This window comes from Microtus pennsylvanicus, chromosome X, assembly GCF_037038515.1.
Source record: "Microtus pennsylvanicus isolate mMicPen1 chromosome X, mMicPen1.hap1, whole genome shotgun sequence".
NCBI lineage: Eukaryota > Metazoa > Chordata > Mammalia > Rodentia > Cricetidae > Microtus > Microtus pennsylvanicus.
Genome location: NC_134601.1, coordinates 40,829,384 through 40,852,158, shown reverse-complemented (window position 1 = coordinate 40,852,158; position 22,775 = coordinate 40,829,384). Strand labels below are relative to the sequence as shown.

The 22,775-nt window shown below is 38.5% G+C and overlaps 1 pseudogene; it reads left to right on the top strand.

Annotated features, from left to right (window-relative positions):
- LOC142840312 (glutamine synthetase-like) overlaps nt 1-21,947 on the top strand; it is a 42,364-nt pseudogene extending 20,417 nt beyond the window's left edge.
- Nucleotides 21,948-22,775: the final 828 nt, after the last annotated feature.

Here is a 22,775-nt window from a genome sequence, read left to right as displayed (position 1 = left end):
CTGTGACTTTTGTTTATTCAGGTGTAAGTAGTCTTTCTGCCTCTTGACCACGAAACTCCCTGAGAGAGGTGATTTCCACTAGGTTTGGTCTCTGGAGAGTGGAAATCTCCTCAAAGACAAAGCTTATGGCAGTCCTCATTTCTCAGAAAGGTCTGGTTTTAGCCAGATGACGGAAGCTCCAAGGAGATTTCTTTCTGCATCTGTTCAATCTCAAATAGCTTCAGCACAAAGCAATCCTTAAGCATCCCTCAGGTTCTACCTGGTAGCCATTTTTGAATGGAGTGTGTTCAGGTCTCAAAAGTTCACACATTATCAATTATATATCATTAAATCTCCAAAATTAGATTTTTGCAGTAATTAGGCAAACAGAGCAAGCTATAGAAACAACTGGGTGTAGCATACTTTTTAACAAAACATAATAGCATAATTGCCTCTTCCTGCATTAAGCATTTCTGAGAACAAGTGTATTTTTGAGATAGGGTCACATGTAGAAAAGGCTGAACTTAGCCTCAAATTCCTGATCCTCCTTTGTCTACTCCCATGTGATAAGCTTACAGATGTATGCCACCACAGCAGCAGAATAGTTATGCATCCCTATCTCACTTGTAAATAATACTGATATTAAGCACAGCTTCTTTTTCTTAGCCACCCTAATTAATCCTTGCTCTTGAAGAAGCAATCAACTAATCAAGCTTAATTTACTTCAAGATCATCATCGCTACCATGTTTATCATCCCAAAACTATTATATCATATACCCTACCCAATCTTTATCAAGTCCCAGCCTAAAAATTGCCTATGTATGTTGACCAAAGTTTTTGTCCCATCTGGTCTTGCAGTCATTCAGTCCCAAAGAAACATACAGAGGTCTACATTAATTATAAAACTGATTGGCCCATTAGCTCAGGCTTCTTATTATCTCTTATAACTTATATTAGCCCATTATTCTTGTCTATGTTAGCCACATGGTTCGGTACCTTATTTGGCAAGGCAGTCACATCTTGTTTCCCCTGCATCTGGGTCACGAATGCAAAATGAAACTTCCCTCTTCCCAGAATTTTCATTGCTCTGTCTCTATTTCCTTCCTGGTCACCCCACCTATACTTCCTGCCTGGCCAATGGCCAATCAGGGTTTAATTAAAAATAATACAAGTGACAAAATAAAAGACCATTGTCCCACAACATATGTAAGCTCTAACTCCTCCCCAAATGCCCTATAAACATCATACCTCAAATTTCCCAGTTTGAGCTAGTTTGATACCCTCTTGTCAGAGAATATCTAATAAACTCAGCAGTACTGTGATATCTCTATTAGATATTAACAGATTATTTTAATATCTGTACAAATTATGAAACACTGAAGATTATATAAAAGGATACTGGGTTTTTTATAAGGCATGCTAGATGTTACTAGATACACCTTTCAGGATTCTCGGCTTTTATAAGGTCTATACTTGTCTCTGTCTGTGGGATTTCATGTTAGTTGTTAGAAAAATCTGATATGTTTCAAAATATTGTATCCATCAATTAATAGCTTTTTTCTTTGCTAAGAGTCCAGTCAATTGAAGTAAAAATAATTCCAACATTACATTTTATTTCCTTACAGGTATCTATCTATCAATTGAGCATCTATGAGGAAGAAGAAATTTGTTTTCTGTGTGGGGAGGGAATGTTAGCTCAGTGATGGAGGAAGGTCATTGGTTAAGTAATAAAGAAACTGCTTGGCCTCATAGGTTAAAACATAGGTGGAAGGAGTAAACAGAACAGAATGCTGGGAGGAAGAGGAAGTGAGCTCAGAGACGCCATGCTCCCCTCTCCCGGGCAGACGTGATAGCTCTGCTCTCTGAGACGCACGCAATGAAGCAAGCCACCAGGTCAGACATGTTGAATCTTTCCCGGTAAGACCGGTGCTTCACAGTTTATTAGAGATGGGTTGATCAGGATATCAGAATTAGCCAGTAAGGGCTAGAGCTAATGGGCCAAGCAGTGTTTAAATGAATACAGTTTGTGTGTTGTTATTTCTGGTGTATGTAAAGCTAGCCGTGCGGGAGCTGGGCAGGACGAAAAGCAGGCCCGCAGCTCCCTACTACAGCTCAGACTCACCTATGACTTGCTATGTAGTGGAGGGATATGTGAGATCCTGTCTTTTAAAATAATTAATTCTTTGTCATACAAAGAAACAATAGATTTTTAAAGACATAGAGATTCTAATTATCTTTGGTTTTGGTTTTGAACAGGGTCTCTCAAAGTCAATTTATAGTTGAAGATGATCTTGACTTTCTGATCCTTCTGCTGAGATTATAGGTGCATACCACCATGCCTGGATTTGAGATGCTAACTGTATTTATCTGATTATTACATATTATATGAATGTTTTGAAAAAACACATTATAGCATAAATACAAAATAAATTATAAAAATTAATTATCCCACAGCCCAGGTATTTTCATATACATATGACTGAAAAAAATTAGTAACATTCTAATTAGTTAAATTAGTAAAATTCTAACCAAGGAAGTGAAAGATCTATTTGACAAGAACCTTAAGGCATTGAAGAAAGAAATTGAAGAGGATACCAGAAAATGGATGGACCTCCCTTGCTCTTGGATTGGGAGGATCAACATAGTAAAAATGGCAATTCTACCAAAAGCAATCTATAGATTCAAAATCCCCAAACTTTCTTATATAACCCTTCTTACTTGTTTTCAAATTAATAGCCTTTTTTCATTAATTGTTGTTATATGGCAGTTTGGGTAATTAATTTAGCATTTTAGGAATATTTTTTGATTTATATGATATTTATAAGTTTTAACACTTGCAATAGCATTAAATTAAATACTTGAGAAAACTTAGTCATTTGCAAATCCTAAAAAATTATTTTGTCCTCCTTTTTTGAAATGCTCATATGCAGAAGAAATTAGTATCAATGGGGAAGCAGGCTATAAAATAAGAACTTTTACAACATTCTGAGATTGGAGACTACTTAAAGATTAAAGATAAATTTCTTTTTCTCCTTCCTTCCTTCCTTCCTTCCTTCCTTCCTTCCTTCTTTCCTTTGAGACAAAGTTTCTCTATGTAACAGTCCTGATTGTCCTGGAACTCACTTTGTAGACCAGACTGGCCTTGTCGAAGTCACAGCCTGCCTTTTTTTCCTGACTGCTGGGATTAAATATGTGTGCCACCACACCCAGATATTATGCCAGTTTACCCAAATTGAGGTTGAGGTATGATTTAAGAAGACAAGACTGAGCTTAGTCACTAAAGAAAAAAATCCAGACCTTCCCTTCTTCCTTCCCTCTCCCCATCTCCCCTTTCCCCCAACCTCGCCCCCCACCCCTGCCCCCACCCCCATGCTCACAACTTTTGCCCTGATCTTGTTTGGTTCCAATTTCCAGGAGGATCTATAAATGTTTTTCTTTGGGTTCACCTTGTTATTTGGCTTCTCTAGGCTTGTGAACTATAGGCTTAATGACCTTGGTTTATGGCTAGAGTCCACAAATGAGTGAGTACATACCATATTCATCTTTTTGGGTCTGGGTTATCTCACTCAGGATAGTGTTTTCTATTTCCATTCATTTGCATGTGAAATTCAAGATGTCACTGTTTTTTACCGCTGAGTAGTACTCTAATGTGTAGATATTCCACACTTTCTTTATCCATTCTTCCACTGAGGGGCATCTAGGTTGCTTCCAGGTTCTGGCTATTACAAATAATGCTGCTATGAACATAATTGAACAAATGAGAAGGGAAGGTCTGGCAACAGCTTGGGAGAGTGGGAAGGTAGAGATGGAGGAAGGGCAGATATAGGAGCAGGGAAGAAGATACCTACATTAAGGGATGCATTTTAGGGTTGGCAAGAGACTTGGCTCTAGAGGGGATCCCAGGTGTCCATGGGGATGTCCCCAGCTAGATCCTTGGACAGCAGAGGAGAGGGTACCTGAACGGTCCTTGCCCCACTATCATGCTGGTGATTATCTCGAATATCACCATAGAATCTTCGTCCGGCGAAGGATGGAGATAGAGACAGAGACCCTCATCAGAGGAACTGACTGAGCTTCCAAGGTCCAGTTGAAAGGCAGAAGGAGGGAAAAGACAAATGAGGAAGGAGTTGGTCCACCAACTGAGGCAGTGTGCCTGTTCTAATGGGAGCTCACCAAATCCAGCTGGACCGGGTCTGAATGAGCATGTGATCAAACCGGACTCTCTGATTGTGGCTGACAATGGGGGCTGACTGAGAAGCCATTGATAAAGGCACTGGGACTTGTTTTTACGGCATGTTCTGGCTTTTTAGGACCCCAGTCTATATGGGTGCACAGCTCCCTAGGCCTGGATGTAGGGGGGAGGGCCTTGGACTTTCCACAGGGCAGGGTTCCCTGCCCTCTCTCAAGCAGGGTGGGAGAGGGAGGAGGGGGTGTGGGGGAGCGGGAAGGGATTGGGAGGAGGGAAGGAAGTGTAAATAATTGAATGGAAAAATAAAAAAAATTAAAAAAAAGAAAAGAAAATAATTCAGTTACGGGCCAGGTCCCTAATTTGAGTCAGGATCTAACTGTTCATGTTTGATTCTCCTAGACAGTAACCATTTTCTTAATGTTCAAAATTTATTGTGTGTTAATTTTCAGGCCTTCTCACTGACTAAACTGTTGTTTCTACAAAGCCTATATATATATATATATATATATATATATATATATATATATATATATATATATATATATAGGCATATATATATAGGCATATATATGCTCGCTGATTGCATTTTAATTATTAAGAAGATGCATGGATATCTCCATAGCTAATGAAGAATCTGAAAGTATTTTTGAGGTTTCCTTATCAACATACTATTCAGATATTATTACATTGTATTTTTGTTTCTTCATGTAATATAAAGTTTGTAACTAAACTATAACATAAACTCTAAGAACTTGGACATTTTTTATAACTTTGTAAAGGATATATAAATGTGAATTGACTAACAAGCAAGTGAACAAACCAGTGAGTGTATACAAAAGAGAAGCTGTGAATTATTTCAATTCTTCCGAAGAACTTCCATGAAAACCTTGAAGAGTCAGTAAATCTCAAATTCACATAATAAAAACAAAAATCCTTAGCAGGCAAGGCTGGAAATGGCTCAGCAGTTAAGAGCCCTTGATGCTATCCTAAAGTACCAGAGTTCAGTTTTCATAAGCCACATTTGGTATCTCACACCTGCCTGACACACTCTTCTGGCCTCTGCGGACATCCACACACATGTGTCACACACACGGAAGTAAATAAAATACTTTCAATACAACAAATAAAAAGCCCAATTCCAGGAATAGGCTACTTCTTTTAGAGTTTTTGACTAGTAAGGTACTATAGACACCCCCAACAAGACATTTTAGGCCATTGTTAATGTTCTTGTTTACTCCACAGAGCTTGACTGTAAGGCCCTATTGCTGAAGACGCCACGTACCTGAGTCCATAGTACATAGAGAAATCAAACTGGTACTGAATCAAAAACTTCATCCCCCCTGAGTAGTTTACATAGCACTAGAAGGTGCTCTGAAACTACCAGAGGAGAACAAGTCATCAGTCTTACACAATTGTGAATTCTCTGAGCTACCAGCCTGGCAAGATACCCATAGGTACATTAGTGGCATGAGTGTAATGGAAATAACAAACCACTTTCTGATTGGATTTAAGGCACACGTGACAAAATGAACCACATACATGGCTATTTCCATCTAGAGAGGACATAGATCTTAGCAGAAAAGCTACTACTCTTATTCTGCTAAATGTATACAGTTTTAAATGAACTCTTAATGACCGGTCATTGTACCTGTAGATAAAGGTATCTGTGAACCCTCATCAGAGAAGCTTCTATTTATAATAGGTTATGATCCATACAGAGACCCACAAACTTGCCAATGTGCAGAGAATTAGAGACTACAGAATGTCCAGCTCTAAATGGAACACATATACTGCATCTCTTCCTCCAAAGGCTCACAGATCATTGCAGAAGAGGGAGATAAAAGGAATATAAGAGTTAGAAGTGGTAGGTAACTACAAGGAAACAGTGTCTTCTGGACACAGGATATGCTCTGGACACAGGGCAGTTACACATGTGAACTCACAGAGATTGTGACAACATGCATTAATCCTGTGCTAGCTCAAACCACTCCATATCTGACACTGAGGGGGGAGTTGGGCAGGTGGTTCTACTCCTAGCCAAGCAGCTATTGGCAACTGTTTGCTGCTGGTTGAGGAAAAGTCAACTTGGTCTAAGAGTGTATCCTTTAATATGCTCTAGTGGAAAGCCACACATCAAAGAATATTTGGGTAGGATAAATTGGCCTTGATGGAGAAAAAAAAATTATACAACACTGCGTGGAAAAGAAAGGTGGTGGAAGGAAAGAAGAATATGATAAAAAATGTGTACAAAATTATCAATTTAAAAGTTTAAACAACAAAAAGATTTAAAAATATATCACATAATAAAAAGTTTAGTCTATGGCATACAGAAACTTATAAAGATTGCTTCTTTGAATAAGTGAAATTTACAAAGTTTGCCTTTCAAAAAAATTTTTAATTAAATAGCATCTTCCTCAAATGAGCTTACACTGTTGATGAAACAATGCAGCATTAGCATGCAAAATTTGTGGCCATGTTTTTCCATATTGTTAGGATTTATAAGAACTTTAGATATTAATAAAACATTTCTTCTACAGGTTTTCAGCCATACTACATAACTATATCTTAACTAATTTGGTAATTTCCAATATACAATTTGTGATAATGAGAAAATTCCAATATGAAAACAATATATGACTTGAGGCATGTCTCTTTTATCACAGTGTTGGCCTAGCATACACAAAGCCCTAGGTTTGATCCTCAGTACTTCATAAACTGGTTATTGGTACATGCCTGTAATCGCAGCACTAAAGCAAATGCAGGTCGTCCTTAAGTCATATAAAGAGTTCAAGTCTAGACAGGAATATTTGAGGTCCTGTCTGAAAACCCTAGAAATAAAATATAGAAAATACTGTGATTGGAACAGAGACAAAGGAAAATTAGTAATAAATGCAGACAACTTTAAGGGAACTTGTACAATGTTTTATTGACTCTGAGCTGCACATTTTTTTTGTTTTAGTTTTTCAAGACAGTTTTTTTTTTTCCTGTGTAGCTCTGCTGTTGAAATAGGGGCAGCGGGGCTGCGTCCCTGGCACCCCCGCCGCCTGCACAGCTAGCTTTAGCTTATGCCCCGAAATAATTACACGGAAACTGTATTCTTTTAAACACTGCCTGACCCATTAGTTTCAGTTTCTTATTGGCTAGCTTTTACATATTGATCTAACCCATTTCTATTAATCTGTGTAGCCCACAAGCTGGCTTACCAGGAATGATCTTAACCTGAGTCTGTCTGGAGTGGGAGAACCATGGCGACTCCTTGACTCAGATTCTTTCTCCCAGCATTCTGTTCTGTTTACTCCGCCTACCTAAGGGTTGGCCTATCAAATGGGTCTAGGCAGTTTCTTTATTAATAAGAAATCACTCCCACATCACTCTGCCTTTTCTGGAACTTGCTTTGAAGAGCAGTCTGACCTTGAATTCAAAACTCAGAGACACGTCTGTGTCTGCCTCTTGAATGCAGGGATTAAAGACATGTGCAGTCACTGCCCAGCAAGCTGTGCAAATTTAAAAGATGACAATTGCTAAAAAAAAAATGTTTATAAGTAATTCTGGTATAGGGGCCAGCATAATTGTATAGTCTCTGAATATTTATAGTAACTGTGTTTAGTTACTGTTCAAGTGCTGTGATAAGACACCATGAGCAAGGCAACTTATAAAAGAATGCAATTAACTAGAGGCTTGCTTACAGTTTCAGGTGAATCTATGACCATCATGGTGGGCCAGCAGGCATGGTGCTGGAGCAGTAGCTGAGAACATCTATCTTTATCTGCAAGTAGTAGGCAAGGAGCTAATTTGGAATGGCACAAGTTTATTGAAACATATCCCCAGTGATATACCTTATCCCACAAGGTCACAACTCCTAATCCTTCCTAAACAGGCCACCAACTGGGAAACAGACATTCAAATATATGAGCCTATATGGCCATTCGCATTCAAACTACCACAGTAATCATTAGATAAATCATTAGATTGTGGCTTTGCTGGTCTTTAAGGCTCATTCAATTCCCTCAGCCAGAATTTAATTGGTTAAAATGATATTCTTGGTTAAGTAAATCCCCATTTGGGTTAATATGCATGACAGTAGAATAAAATTAAGGTAAAATGAAGTCTAAATTGTTGTGAAATATTATTTTAACTGGGCAAAGATGTTTCATATGTGTTTATGCGGCAGAATATAACCTTAACTGTGTGAAGGTGTGTTACTTTTGTTTATGTTGCACTTGTTTAATTACGTAAAGATGTGTGGCACTTGTTTCACCATAACTTCGTAGGGCATCTGTTTGGTCTACTTAAAAGGTGAACGGCTAATAGCTAGACAGAAAAAGGATATGCAGGGCTGTCAGGCCGAGAGAATAAACAGGAAGGAAAATCTAGGCTCAGGAAGAAGATCAAGAGAGAAGTAGGAGAAGAGAAGAGAGAACTAGGGACACACCTGGGGCAAAAAGCCAAGCAGCCACCTGCCAGTGACATGAGAAGCAGTGAAAGATATGAAGAGAGAGAGAGAGAAAGAGAGAGAGAGAAAGAAAGAAAGAAAGAAAGAAAGAAAGAAAGAAAGAAAGAAAGAAAGAAAGAAAGAGTGAGTGTGGGACCCTCACCCCTTATTCTCAAAGGGGCAAGAAGAAATTTCCTAGCAGAATATTTTCCCAGGAAGATAGTGGCCTTGCCCTCTCCCACCCAGGAGATTCCAAGCACAAGGTCACTTAGCTCAGCCCAACCAGCCTCCTGGTACAGGCTGATAAAGATGGCCTAACTCAAGAACAGTGGCCTTGCTCTAAAAACAAGGAAAAAGCTGACTTAACAGAATGGGAGAGAGCAAAAGTCCTTGTACCCATGCCAAAGCATCTTCAAAGATTCCCTTTGTAGCCTTAAAAAGCTTACCCCACAGAGGAGATACAACTCCTCTCTACCTTGTTGTAACGGGGATGGAGATGAGTTCCAAACATGTTTGTATTATGCTGATTAAACCTTGCTTGTTACAGTCTGGGCCTCTCTGGTGGTCTCTTTCTAGGGGTCGTAATCTGGGCACACCATATGGTGCGTTGGCCAGGAACCCCAGAGATTCCACCAGGATGATGGAAGTCCGGAGGTTTATTAGCATCTACCCGTGAGAGAGCGCTCTTGGTCTTTTGTCTCTTGTCTCTGTCATTTTGTCTTGTCTGTCTGACTATGGCTGCTTTGGTTTTGTACCAGTCTACTGATTTGGGATTTTGGTATTGACAGGTGTTCTCTGAAGTGGACGCGCTTGTACAGAAACCCTGGAGAAGCAAGGGATGCCTTGTCTTCCATTTCCAGACAGGGGCCTTTTGGCTCTGGGTCATTTCCAGACAGGGATGGCAATTCTCCCACTCTCGGGTCATTTCCAGACAGGGGACTTGCTGGCCCCGGGTCTTCTAGACAGGGGCCTTTCTGACTCCGGGTCATTTTCAGACAGGGAATTTTGCTCCTGTATCATTAGACAGGAGCCGGCATTCATTTGCAGCTACCTCAGAGACAGCTGTTTCGTTTCTTCCACCTTGGGAGAAAATGTTACTATGTGTCTTGTCCCAGAAATTTGTCAAAGTCCTTTTATGTTACGTTATGGTGATTGTTGCTTTGTTTTCTTTCTCTCTCGACTTCTATCCTTGAGACTCCTATGGAGCCCCAGCCCCCTCCCCCCAGACGTTAGGGATGGAGAGGAGAGAGGCAAAATCTTGCAGAGCGCCCAAAAGAGGGGGCTGGGGGGCTCCAAGGCCAGGGAGCAAGGACACCTGAGATGGAGCAGGTGGCAAAATCATCATGCACCCAGCTGAGGGCAGAGGAATGCCTCTTCAGAAGGCAGGCAGTGGAGCTAGTGACTGAGAGAGGCCCGCTGCAGCACAACAGGGCAGCCTCTCTCTCTCTCTCTCTCTCTCTCTCTCTCTCTCTCTCTCTCTCTCTCTCTCTCTCTCTCCTAAGGGTCTTTGCCTTAGGCAGGAAAGAGGGTGGCAGGGAATTGACCGCTTACAATTAAGAAACTGTGCAAATGTAAAACAAAAAATCTGAGATCATGGTCAAAAAAAGTTAACAAAAAACTTTAAAAAAAAAACACTGACAACCAAGGACACTCTCTGTGCCCACTGCTGCTGCCCCCTCTTTTCTTTTCTGAGCCAAGTTCTTCAGTGTGATAACACTCAAGGTCTCTTCTGCTGGCCAGCAGTTTCCCTTCTTAACCCTTTCCTGTCCTGATACTGCTTATAAGATTATAATTATAATCATACCAACCTGTAACTTTAAAAAAATGTTAATTTTAAAGTAAATGTCAAAAAATACATTATGTTTAAAAATGCTTTTGTTTCCACAGGGAAAAAAATATATGGGTTACAAATAATTATCACCTTTAATTAAGATTCACATTTCTGCTTTTATTTTATGCAATGTTCTGCTAAATAAATTCACAAAAAAAGACTTTGATAAAAATTTACATATTGTCTAAAAAGGTTTTTAATAGACGTTTTTATATTGTCCAGAAACAAAAAAGACAAAAACTAAAATAATAATAAAATATTTGTCTAAAAAATGTCTGACTAAACCAATAAAAAAAATACAAAAAAAAGAGCCAGACCTAAAATTATAAAAGGCCTAAAGATGTTTGATATAATTTCTTGAACCTAAATGTTTAACAGTTAATTCTAATTTTAAAAAGCTTTGTTTGTCTTGTTAAAGGGTCATGGTTATTTCTTTAAAATTATATATGTTTATTTTGTTAAAAAAATATTCTCTCGTACTTATAAGTTTTGTACTTGTAATTTTTCTCTGAGCTCTGGTCATTAGATTTGGGTTCACAAAAATTTGGATGTCTTTTTGATATAGATAATGTTTAAAATGTTTTATGCTGCTCTTTATTGATATACAAGAATGTCAGTTACCACCAAGAATAGCTGGAATTAGACTCCCAAAGGGGAAAAAACAGCTACAAAGAAAACCACCAATGCCAGGTAATAGTCACCAAAAGTGTCAACTATAATAAAGTAAGTTATAAGACATATATGTTTATAAAATGTTTCATATTGTTAATATTTAGATTTTAGCCTCATTGTCTTTGCGAAAATCATTAAAGGTTCAATCTGACAAAAATATGGTATACAGTTCTAAACTGTTAAAAATACAAGTTAATAATCAGTCATCCTCAAAGTACTGATATAAATACAGGGATAAGCCTTATTTAGTCCCCTATATATGTTTTAAAGCTTAAAACAAGTAATTTATAATAATAAAGTCTGTCTAATCAGAGATACCTGGACAGTCCTAAATACTTCAGAGATCTATAGAAAATGGCATTTAAAATAATGTTTAAAGAGCTTATATCAGACAGAGACTCTGAGATCCTAACAGTGACCCAAGGTCTCCAAAGAAGACTATGAGACACCACAATGTCTTCACCTGGATAATGATGACGCTGACCACTGGGCAGAATGCCCTGATGCTACGACCTGCTGCCAGGACCTGCTGCCAGGACCCAGCCCAGACTGTGGACAAACAGTAGGACCTTGGAGAATTTATTGCACCACTTTTGCCTAGACAAAATAAGGTCAGTCTTTTCCATGTCCCTCTTCCACAGAAGCCAATCACCTTATGGGTCTGGTAAAGCCTGCTGTTCTGATACTTAAGCCTCCAATGCTATAGAGACCTGGGTATGACTGTATATGGAATGGTCTCTGTCGTTTTTCTGTTTTTTCTGTATTTAAATATAATTTATTTATCCTTCTAAGATCTCTGATTGTATTAATGGTTAGGCCAGCTATAATATCAATTTAAGAGCAAAAAGGATATCCAAATCCTTACACAAAGCTATAGCCAGCTTGTTAGCTCATTATATATAAAGGTCTAAGGGTATAAAAGTTCATAAACATTAAGGGTTTATTTTTTAATATTTATTTATTTATTATGTATACAATATTCTGTCTGTGTGTGTCTGCAGACCAGAAGAGGGCAGCAGACCTCATTACAGATGGTTGTGAGCCACCATGTGGTTGCCGGGAATTGAACTCATGACCTTTGGAAGAGCAGGCAATGCTCTTAACCACTGAGCCACCTCTCCAGCCCACATTAAGGGTTTAAAAAAATAATTTAAGGTAGTACTAATAAACAATAAAACAATGACTACATACTGTTTGGGTTACAAGTTCAGGATTTTCTGTTTTTGCTGAAACTCAAAGGTATAAGTATTTTTACTGTTATTTGCTATTTCTATAATATAAATTTTAATATGGGCCTAAAAGTTTCAAATGTATTAACTTCTGTTCCTAGTTTAAATTTGTCTCAACAGGTTTCCCCTTGGTTGGCAGACACAAACAAACATAAATTGTTGATTACAACCTGCTCAAAATGACTGTGGACCATGGACTTGCTAAAAAAGTGATGTGGACCAGTCTAGCTAGCCGATATAAATACTCCCTGACTCTTGAACAAAGTCCACAAACCAAACGTTCCTAAAATTTTCTCTTTTTGACTAGCATTTCACCTTTGTTAACCCTTGACAACGATGCCCCAAAGTCAGCTGGAAGCAGTTAAAAGAATACATCATCCAATAAGCCCTGGTTAAAATGCTAAGTCAAAAGAAACATAAAAAGACTCTGTAATTTTAAGAGACAATTTGGCCAAAGTTAGCAAAACAAGCTCATGAATGAGCTGATTCTTAGGACCAAGAGGAGTGGGGAATGTGAGACCCTCACCTCTTATTCTCAAAGGGGCAAGAAGAAATTTCCTAGCAGAATGTTTTCCCAGGAAGATAGTAGCCTCTCCCACCCCGGAGATTCCAAGCACAAGGTTACTTAGCTCAGCCCAACCAGCCTCCTGTTACAGGCTGATAAAGATGGCCTAACTCAAGAACAGTGACCCTGCTCTAAAAACAAGGAAAAAGCTGACTTAACAGAATGGGAGGGAGCAAAAGTTCTTGTACCAATGCTAAAGCATCTTCAAAGATTCTCTTTGTAGTTATGCCTTAAAAAGCTTACCCCACAGAGGAGATACAACTCCTCTCTACCTTATTGTAACAGGGATGGAGATGAGTTCCAAACATGTTTGTATTATGCTGATTAAACCGTGCTTGTTACAGTCTGGGCCTCTCTGGTGGTCTCTCTCTGGGGGTTGTAATCTAGGCACAACAAAAGAAAGGAAGAAAACAAGGCAAAAGCAGGTAAAGAGAAAAGGTTAATTTAAGTTAAAAGAGCTAGCCAGAAACATGCCTAAGCTAGACCAAGCATTCAAAATTAATAATAACTCTAATAAGTCTCTGTGACATGATTTGGAAGCTTGTTAGTGGCCCCCCAAAAGAAAAAAATTCTGGTATACCAAATCAATAATGTTATTTCCTCCTCTCCAAGCATTTACTATCAAGTTGACATCCATTAAAAGTAGAGAGTATATGTTACTGCCCTACAGTTTTGGCAACTACATAATATTATTTTCTGGACAGAGAATGAGTTTTACACCACAGGTTTCCAAAACAGTCACATATACCCCAGGGTGTGAACAAAATGAGACATGGGGTACAAGAGGAGAATTAGCTGAGTTGTTACTTAATTTTTCACTTACTATGTCTTTACTACATTTTTAAAAGCTCTGTTGAAATATAAATTCCAGTCTATAAAATGCATCCCTTTACATTTTCAATATATTGCTATTTGTATCATCTTTGTTATAATCTAATTTTAGAATATTTTTATAGTGGGACTAGAAAGATGGCTCCACAGTTAAAAGCACATGCTGCTCTTACAGAGGACCAGAGTTCAGTTCCCAGCACTCACATAGGGTAGCTCATCTGCAACTCCAGACCCAGGGAATCCAATACTCTCTTCTCACCCCTGCAGGCTCCTACACTCATGTGCACACATCCCTCCAACATATATATATATATATATATATATATATATATATATATACAATTCAAAATAGAATAAAATCCATTTTAAAAGAGAAGTTTCAACTGAAGAGAAGGCTCGGTGGTTAAAAGCTCTTGCAACTCCTGCAGAGGACCCAGGTTCAGTTCCTAGTGCTGATATGGTAATTCAAAACCATCCATAACTTCAGTTTCGGAAGTCTGATGACCTTTTCTGGCCTCCCTGGACACTTGACTCACACGGTACAGTTGTATGAATTGAAACCACTCAAAAACATAGAACAAGAATAAATAAATATTTGGGGTGCTGGAAAGATGACTCAGCAGTTAAAAGAACTTTTAACTTTTTGCAGAGAACCAGAATTCGACTACCAGTACCCACATGGTGGTTTATAACCACCTATAACTGCTTCCAGGAGATCCAACACCCTCTTCTGACCGCCCTGGGAACCAGATATGCTAAGGGTGCATAAGCAAAAGATATTTTCATATAAAACAAATCTTTTTTATAAAAGAACATTTTCATTATTTTGTAAGCATACTCTGTTTCTAATAGCAGCCTCATTCACTCTATCCCCAAGCAATCATGATTGTTTGTCTCTATAGATATTTCTGCTCTGGATATTCCATATAAATGAAATCATGTAAAAAGTGTATCGGCGTAAATAAATGCAATGCAGATATTAAAGAATACTTACCACTTTAATGATAAACTTACAGAACCGAAGTTCCAGCGTAGTACAGGAGGTAGGAAGGAAAAAAGGGCCGAGCCGCCTCCCCGTGCGCCCACTTATTGGCAGGCATTCACCCGAGGCAAACCCTGCCCCCTAAAGGGGCTGTCTTAACCCTACATCTCCCCCTTTTGTCTAAATAAGACAGAACTAAACCAAATATAACTATAAACAATAATAACAAATGATAAATATAACAAACAATATTGAGAACAAAAGTTTTGCTAGAGAGTAACTACAATTAAATAATCTTCAACTCCATCAAAGATCTGAGAAGGGAGTAAATATTACTTAACAAATGAGAGATATCCAAAATGTGCAACAAATGACAGAGACAACTGACTACCTGGGCAATCACCCAAAGTCTCGTTTGCAATGCTGAGTTAACCAACTTTGGCTAAGGCCTAACATAACTGACATACCATTATCAAATGCAAGGAACTTTCTTAGAATTATCCTACCCTGTCTTGGCAAGATAAGACAATCCTGTTTCATATCTTAATCAGTAGTTGAGGTATGGGCTTTTCTTAACCCAAAGGCCAGTTCTGCCAAGAAGACAAGCTCCCAGTGGAGTGTCTTTGGTGCTCAACGTTCTCTCGGGAGTAGAGTGGTGTTGCCAGGAGTAATTGTGTCTCGTTGGCACAGAATTCTAGGTTAGATTAAAGGCCATTTTCTACAGCTCTTCAAAGAGGCTGAAGATTATACTATCTATACTAAAAATAATCTCTATGTATCTAAAAGACCTGATTAACCTAAAAATAAATATGACAAACATATAATTCTCAATACCTATCTAATTTGAAACTAAGAGAATAAACAACTGTGCAATATATGAAGACAATAATCTTCACCTGTAAACAATGTCATTACTTATCAAATGTAAACAATGTTATTACATAAATAGTACCAGAGGTAGAAATGTACATTGTGATATGATAGATGTATCCATACAATATAAGCATACTCTTATACAAAAATAGAGGTAGGAACACTCACATTCAATATTCAATATATCAATATACAAGAAACAGTACCAATATAATTTTCTAAAAACAGTAAGTCACAAATACCAATCATCCCATCAAACCAGTTAATCCCCCTGCCTTTTTTTTAATATACCCCTAATTCCATACAATATCTCCCCATCCCCTCAACCCTAAACCAACCACTAAAAGATGTCCCTAACCCTGTGGGCAAACCCTGTTGGGAGAGGGGACGTCGTCCTCTTAGATTGCTTCTAGCTGACATGGGGGCGACGTTCTTCTTAGGGGCCCCTGTGAAAGCAAATGATGGTAAAATTCCCAAATTAACCTTTGACTTAAGAAAATTATAACTAGTCTCTGAGTGTTTTGAGAAGGTCTGGCCAGAGTGTTGTCAAAAATGTGCATCATATGAAATTGTCTCTTGCAGTTGGTACCAAAAAACAGGTCTAAAATTAGCACTTAAAAAAAATTCATGACGTCATAAAACCAGATTGAGTTGATGTTGTGGGGCCCCATTTTCATCCTGGAAACTTCAAAGATTACTGTAGGAAAATATGTTGCTTGTTATGGGAATTTAAACATTAACAACAAGGACATATACTGACATATAAAGAAAGACACAGATGTGAGGGAAGGCAAAGAAAGTTTATCAAGTATAAAATTATTCTTATTCTGTCCCATTTCATGGCTCCTGACCTGAGACAGAAATTCTGAAATATCTCTTATCAACAGGCTTGGAATTGAAGAGGGACTGAGCCATAGTCCAACTCCAAAACTAGCTCTACACATTTATAAGGAAGTGTTCAATAAAACATATAAATATATATAAAAAATCAATACTTACAGTATGTATAGATACTTAGTGGGTCGTAACTATTTTCCAGCCATCAGTAATTAAATATTCAGGGTCTCTTAAATTCTTTGAAGATGAGTATTTTCCTGTGGAGATAAGAAAAGAACCCTGCCCCCAACCTATCTGTAATCCTTACCATCAGAATGCCGGTCATTCTTGTGAATGAATTGTTATTTATCTTTTCCAAGTGACTTCTCTTCTTCAAACCGAACCTTTATTAATTTTGACGGTATCCATAATTTTTCCACACCTGTGGAGATAAGAGCAAAACCCCTTCACCAATGCAGTACATCTCCTGGCTTCCATTGTGAGGTCAGCACATCCTTGAAATAAACTGGTTGATTTAGTTCAACAGACTTTTCCATTATCCAATGTCTTTCTGCAGCCGTCGTTCCCTTCTCATTAGCGTTGAGAAAATTCAAGGTTAACAAAGAATTATGTAACCTATTTCTAGGGGTGTTTTCCACCCCTTTCTGTTTGTTCAACATATCCTTTATAGTTCGATTTGATCTTTCTATGACTGCTTGACCTGTAGGATTGTATGGTATACCTGTAAAATGCTTGATATTGTAATAATCAAAAAACCGTTTCATTTTCCTAGAGACATAAGCAGGACCATTATCTGTCTTTATTTGTGTAGGTATACCCATGATAGCCATGACTTCTAATAAATGAGTGATTACTGAATCAGCTTTTTCTGAACTTAAAGCAATTGCCCACTGAAAGCCTGAATAAGTGTCGATGGTGTGATGAACATACTTCAATTTGCCAAACTCTGCAAAGTGGAACACATCCATCTGCCAGATTTCATTTCTATGGGTGCCCTTTGGATTAGCCCCTGCTGGCAGTGGTGTTTGGTTATAGAAAGAGCAGGTAGGGCAATTCTTCACAATCTCCTTAACTTGTTGCCATGTAATAGAAAACTCTTTCTTGAAACCTTTGCTATTAACATGATGTTTTTTATGAAATTCAGAGGCTTGTAGCACACTACCAATCAGTAATTGATCAATTTCTGCATTACCTTGTGCTAGAGGACCTGGCAGACCCGTATGGGATCAGATGTGTGTTATGTACATAGGGCAAAGCCTGTTCCTGATCAAATCTTGAACCTGGAGAAACAATGAGGTTAGTTCTGTATCATCAGGTATAAATTCAGCAGTTTCAATATGTAAAATAACTCTTTCTGCGTATTGTGAATCTGTAACTATATTAATAGGTTCTTTAAAATCTCTTAGTACCATAAGAATGGCATATAATTCTGCCTTCTGGACAGAATCATAAGGACTTTGTTCCACCTTATCCAAGTCTTCTGATTTGTAACCTGACTTCCCTGATTTATTGGCATCAGTATAGAATGTACGGGCTCCAGTTATTGGAGCATCATGGACGATTCAAAGAAGGATCCAAGAAGTTCTCTTTATGAAGTTAAGCAGCTTGCTTTTTGGATAGTTGTTATTAATGTCTCCCAAAAAATTAGCACAAGCTCTTTGCCATGGTTCTTTATCTTCCCATAATTTCTTTAGTTCATCAGCAGTGAAAGGCATTATAATTTCTGCTGGGTCTATGCCTGCTAGTTGACGAAGTCTCAGCTTGCCTTTTATAATTAACTCAGAGACTTTTTCCACATAAGTTTTCAGTTTCTTACTTGGTTTATGTGGTAAAAAGATCCATTCCAAGATAATATCATCTCGCTGCATTAAAATTCCTGTAGGAGAAATTTTTGATGGTAATATAATGAGAATACAATCGAGCTCTGGATTCACTCTGTCCACATGTGCCTGTTGTAATTTCTCCTCAATCATTGTCAGTTCCTTTTCTGCTTCAGCTGTTAATTCTCTGGGACTGTTTAAATCTTTATCACCATCCAAGGTTTTGTTCAAATGAATTATTAGATCAGGTGTTATCACAAAAGCTGGTCATAGACTGGAAATGTCTCCTAACAGTCTTTGAAAGTCATTAAGAGTCCGTAGGCGATCTCTCCGAATTTGTGCCTTCTGTGTCTTAATTTTTTGCAAACCTATTCTATAACCTAAATAATTAACAGAATCTCCCTTCTGAATCTTTTCAGGAGCAATTTGCAATCCCCATTTAGATAACAGTATCTGTATTTCTTCAAACAGTCTGTTCAAGGTATCTATGTTTGAATCAGATAACAATATGTCGTCCATGTAATGGTATACTATAGATTTGGGAAATTTCTTGCGTATTATTTGCAATGGTTGGTTCACAAAATATTGGCACAGGGAGGGGCTATTTAACATACCCTGGGGGAGGACGGCCCAATGGTACCTCCTCGAAGGTTGAGAATTGTTATAAGTAGGCACTGTGAAGGCAAATTTTTCTCTATCTTCTTTTTGCAAAGGTATAGTGAAAAAACAATCCTTTAAATCAATAACTATGAGAGGCCATCCTTTTGGTAATAAAGAGGGCAAAGGAATTCCAGATTGCAGAGGGCCCATAGGTTGATTAACTTTGTTGATGGCCCTGAGATCTGTCACCATTCTCCATTTACCTGATTTTTTCTTAACCACAAATACAGGAGAATTCCAAGGGCTGGTAGATTCTTCTATATGTCCAGCATCTAGTTGTTATTGTACCAGCTATTCTAAAGCCTGTAACTTTTCCTCAGCTAAAGGCCATTGCTTTGTCCATATTGGTTTCTCAGTCAACCATTTTAGAGGCAAGGCTGTTGGTATCTCTGAAGGGACATCAATTGCGTGTTCTTGTACAGCCCGAATGGCCAGTTTTCTCCGTTTGTAATAGCTTTTAATATTATTTTCATAAATATGGGCTCTAGAAGTAGCAGGAATGTTAATTTGGGTATTCCATTGTTGTAATAGGTCACGACCCCATAAATTCATTGCAATATTGGCTACATATGGCCTTAATTTTCCTATTTGTCCCTCAGGCACTATACATTCACCCCATCTCATGCCCTGCCTTATTCAAGATAGGGTTCCAATTCCCAGGAGCTGAACATTTACATTCTGAAGAGGCCAATATGGATGCCAAGATTCTGGGGTAATGATACTTACATCAGCACCTGTGTCCAGCAGGCTAGTAATAAAAATGCCATTTACACACACTCTCAGCTTAGGTCTTTGATCATCTATAGAAGTTTGCCAAAACACATGTAACTCATCTTTCTGATTACTATTGCTTGTAACAGTAGGCATGTGGCTTTCTAATTGTCCTGACGAGGCATGTTCTCTGCATAAACTGGAAATGAATGAACCATGTTTGCCATGGGAGCCTGTGAGGCCCCCCTTCTCACGTTTCCCGTCTGTATCAGATTGCCTTGTCTATCCCTTGTAGACCTGCATTCATTCGTCCAATGCCTGTCTTTTCCACATCTTCTACATAAACCTGAAGGCTGAGTCCTTCTATTCCTGTTATTTCTAGAAGATGCATTATTATTATTTCTGAAAATTCGTTGTTTACAATTCCTTTTCATATGACCCATTTTGCCACAATTAAAACATTTGGTATTCTGGTGTCTCCTTTTACCATTGGAAATTGCTTCTTCTACCCATGCTTCAGTGCCATAGTCAAATGTGTCAACATTTAGTGTATGCAAGACCCATTCTTCCAAGGACGCTGATCTGAACTTTAAAGGCCCCAAGATCTTTTTGCATTCCACATTTGCATTTTCATAAGCGAGACTCAATTATTATACGCCTTGCTTCTGGGTCAGATATCCCTATTTGTACAGCCTTAGTTAATCTTTGTAAAAAGTCACTAAAGGGTTCTCTCTGACCCTGTTTAACTGTGACAAATGATTCCATTCTCTGTCCTGGGTCTTGTACTCTGTCCCAAGCCCTTAAGGCTGCTGTAGTACACATGGAGAGTATGTTTTCATCCAAATTAGCTTGTTCCTGAGGATCGGAAAAGAGCCCTTCACCTAGAATTTTATCTAGGGAAATGTCAATTCCCTTCGCCTTTTCCTGCTGTTCTAAATGTCTAGCCTCTTGCCTGAATAAGCATTTCCATTTTAATTGCAGTCCACTCTCAAGGACCGCGGAGCTCAGCTGGAGCCAGTCCGAGGGGGTTGCTCTGCTTGTTGTGGCCCAAGATTTTAGCATCTCTTTAACAAAAGAGGCATGCATCCCAAAAGTCATGACGGCCTGTTTAATTTCTTTGAGATCATTCATACGGACAGGCTCCCATGTATCTTCCTTGATGACCTTAGGGTTTCTGGAACCAATCACCTTTTCCGTTGTTATTACTGGAAAGGCATGTAGAGCTGTAGGTAGAACTTTGTGGAAATTGTCCCGGAGGGATTTATCCACAGATGTAGTTAAAATTTGTCTTTCTACCCTTTGCTCTTCTTCATCAGAATTTAGAAATTCCTCAATCTTTTCAATTCTATTCACCATTGTTTTTTGTAATGTCTGAATCTCCTGCCCAGAATTATGTTCCAAAGCTTTCATTGAGGATTCTAAAGTATGAAATTTGCCCATTAGAGATAACTTGTCATCTTTGGACATAATTTTTATGGCATAAACCGTGCCTTCTTGTATTGAAAATCTTTCCGCCAATCTGTCATAAGCTTTAGACAAAATTGGATTGTCACATTCAGCAGTTTTGATTCTCTCAGTTAATGTTTCAGTTCCTACAGAAAGGGACTGCTGGAACTTATGATCTAATTCAGCTCTTCCTTCTTCCATAGTAATGAATTTCTCCTTAACATCAGCCTGTACCTTTTCTAGATTTTGCTCAGTTAACCGAGTCATGTTAAACAAAGATCTGTTTTCTTCCTGGAGAACTTCAAACTGATTCTTGAGAAGATTGTTGTCATTCTCAATAGTTTTTAAACTTTCAACCTCTGCCTTAAGAGATTTGATCATTTTCCTATTATCAAACCAAATAGTGCTAAGGAAAATTAAGAATCCCAGAAATATCCATAGATGTGGGGTGATAGACACCTCTTGTAAGATCTCCCAAATGGTGCACTCAAAAAAGCTGTTGAAATCTGAAATTGTCACGTTCTCAGACATTATTTATAAAAGAAAAAATTCTCTTACCTGTAATGACTGGTTCCTGCCAGTGGTGGCGAAAGAGTCCAGTTGAGTCCACGTGGCCTAAATCTGAAATAAATGACTCAAAAACAAAATTGAAACAGACACCAGACTGATAAGTAGCAATTGGGCCAGAAAGGCAATAGAGAAAAGCCAACAAAGTGAACAAATCAAAGGGATGCCGGCGTTTTTGTGCCGGGGCTCGCAGGGCCGCTGTCATGTGACCCAAGCGCTGGCGGAGGTGGGAGGGGAACAGAGAGTGATCACACTATTACAGAGGCGCTGCCGATTTCAAACCCGGGGAGTGCTAGCTCTCCCGTCCCGCTTGATTCTCTAGCAAGCAGCAGGGAAATTTGAGTCGCTCAGAATGTCAGCTGCTTCCATGCACCCAGGGAGACCGCCACAGCAGCCTGGGGGCCTCAAGAGACTCCGATTTGGGCCGGGTCTCGGCAAAGCCCCACAGGGAGGGCGCCAAATGTATTGGCATAAATAAATGCAATGCAGATATTAAAGAATATTTACCACTTTAATGATAAACTTACAGAACCGAAGTTCCAGCGTAGTACAGGAGGTAGGAAGGAAAAAAGGGCCGAGCCGCCTCCCCACGTGCCCATTTATTGGCAGGCATTCGCCCGAGGCAAGCCCCGCCCCCTAAAGGGGCTGTCTTAACCCTACAAATAAGAATTTTAATAGACTCACATGTCATGCTGTTTTCAAGGATCTTCCATGTCATGATACATAATCAATACTTCATTGTTTTAATGCCAAAACATATTCCTTTGTATAGGAAAAGCACATTTTTTTATCCATTCACAAGCTTATGAATAGTTTGGCTGTTCCCAAGTCAGGGCTGGTATAAATAATTTTGTGATAAACATCCATGAAGAAATTTTATTTGAATAGATGTTGTTAATTTATAGGAAAAAATCTGAGTTAAATGGTAGTTTGAGGTAGATTGTAGAATTGCTAGAATGTTCTCCATAATGGCTATACAATTCACATTTATATAAGGGTTTACATTTCTCCATATTGTCATCAGCCCTGCTATTTTCCATATAGTGAATTGCATTGGTATCATGGTTTGATTTAAATTTTTCATGTACATTTAACTATTTGTTTCCTTAAAGAGCGTAGTGTGGTCAGAGAACAAGCTTTGGGAGTCACT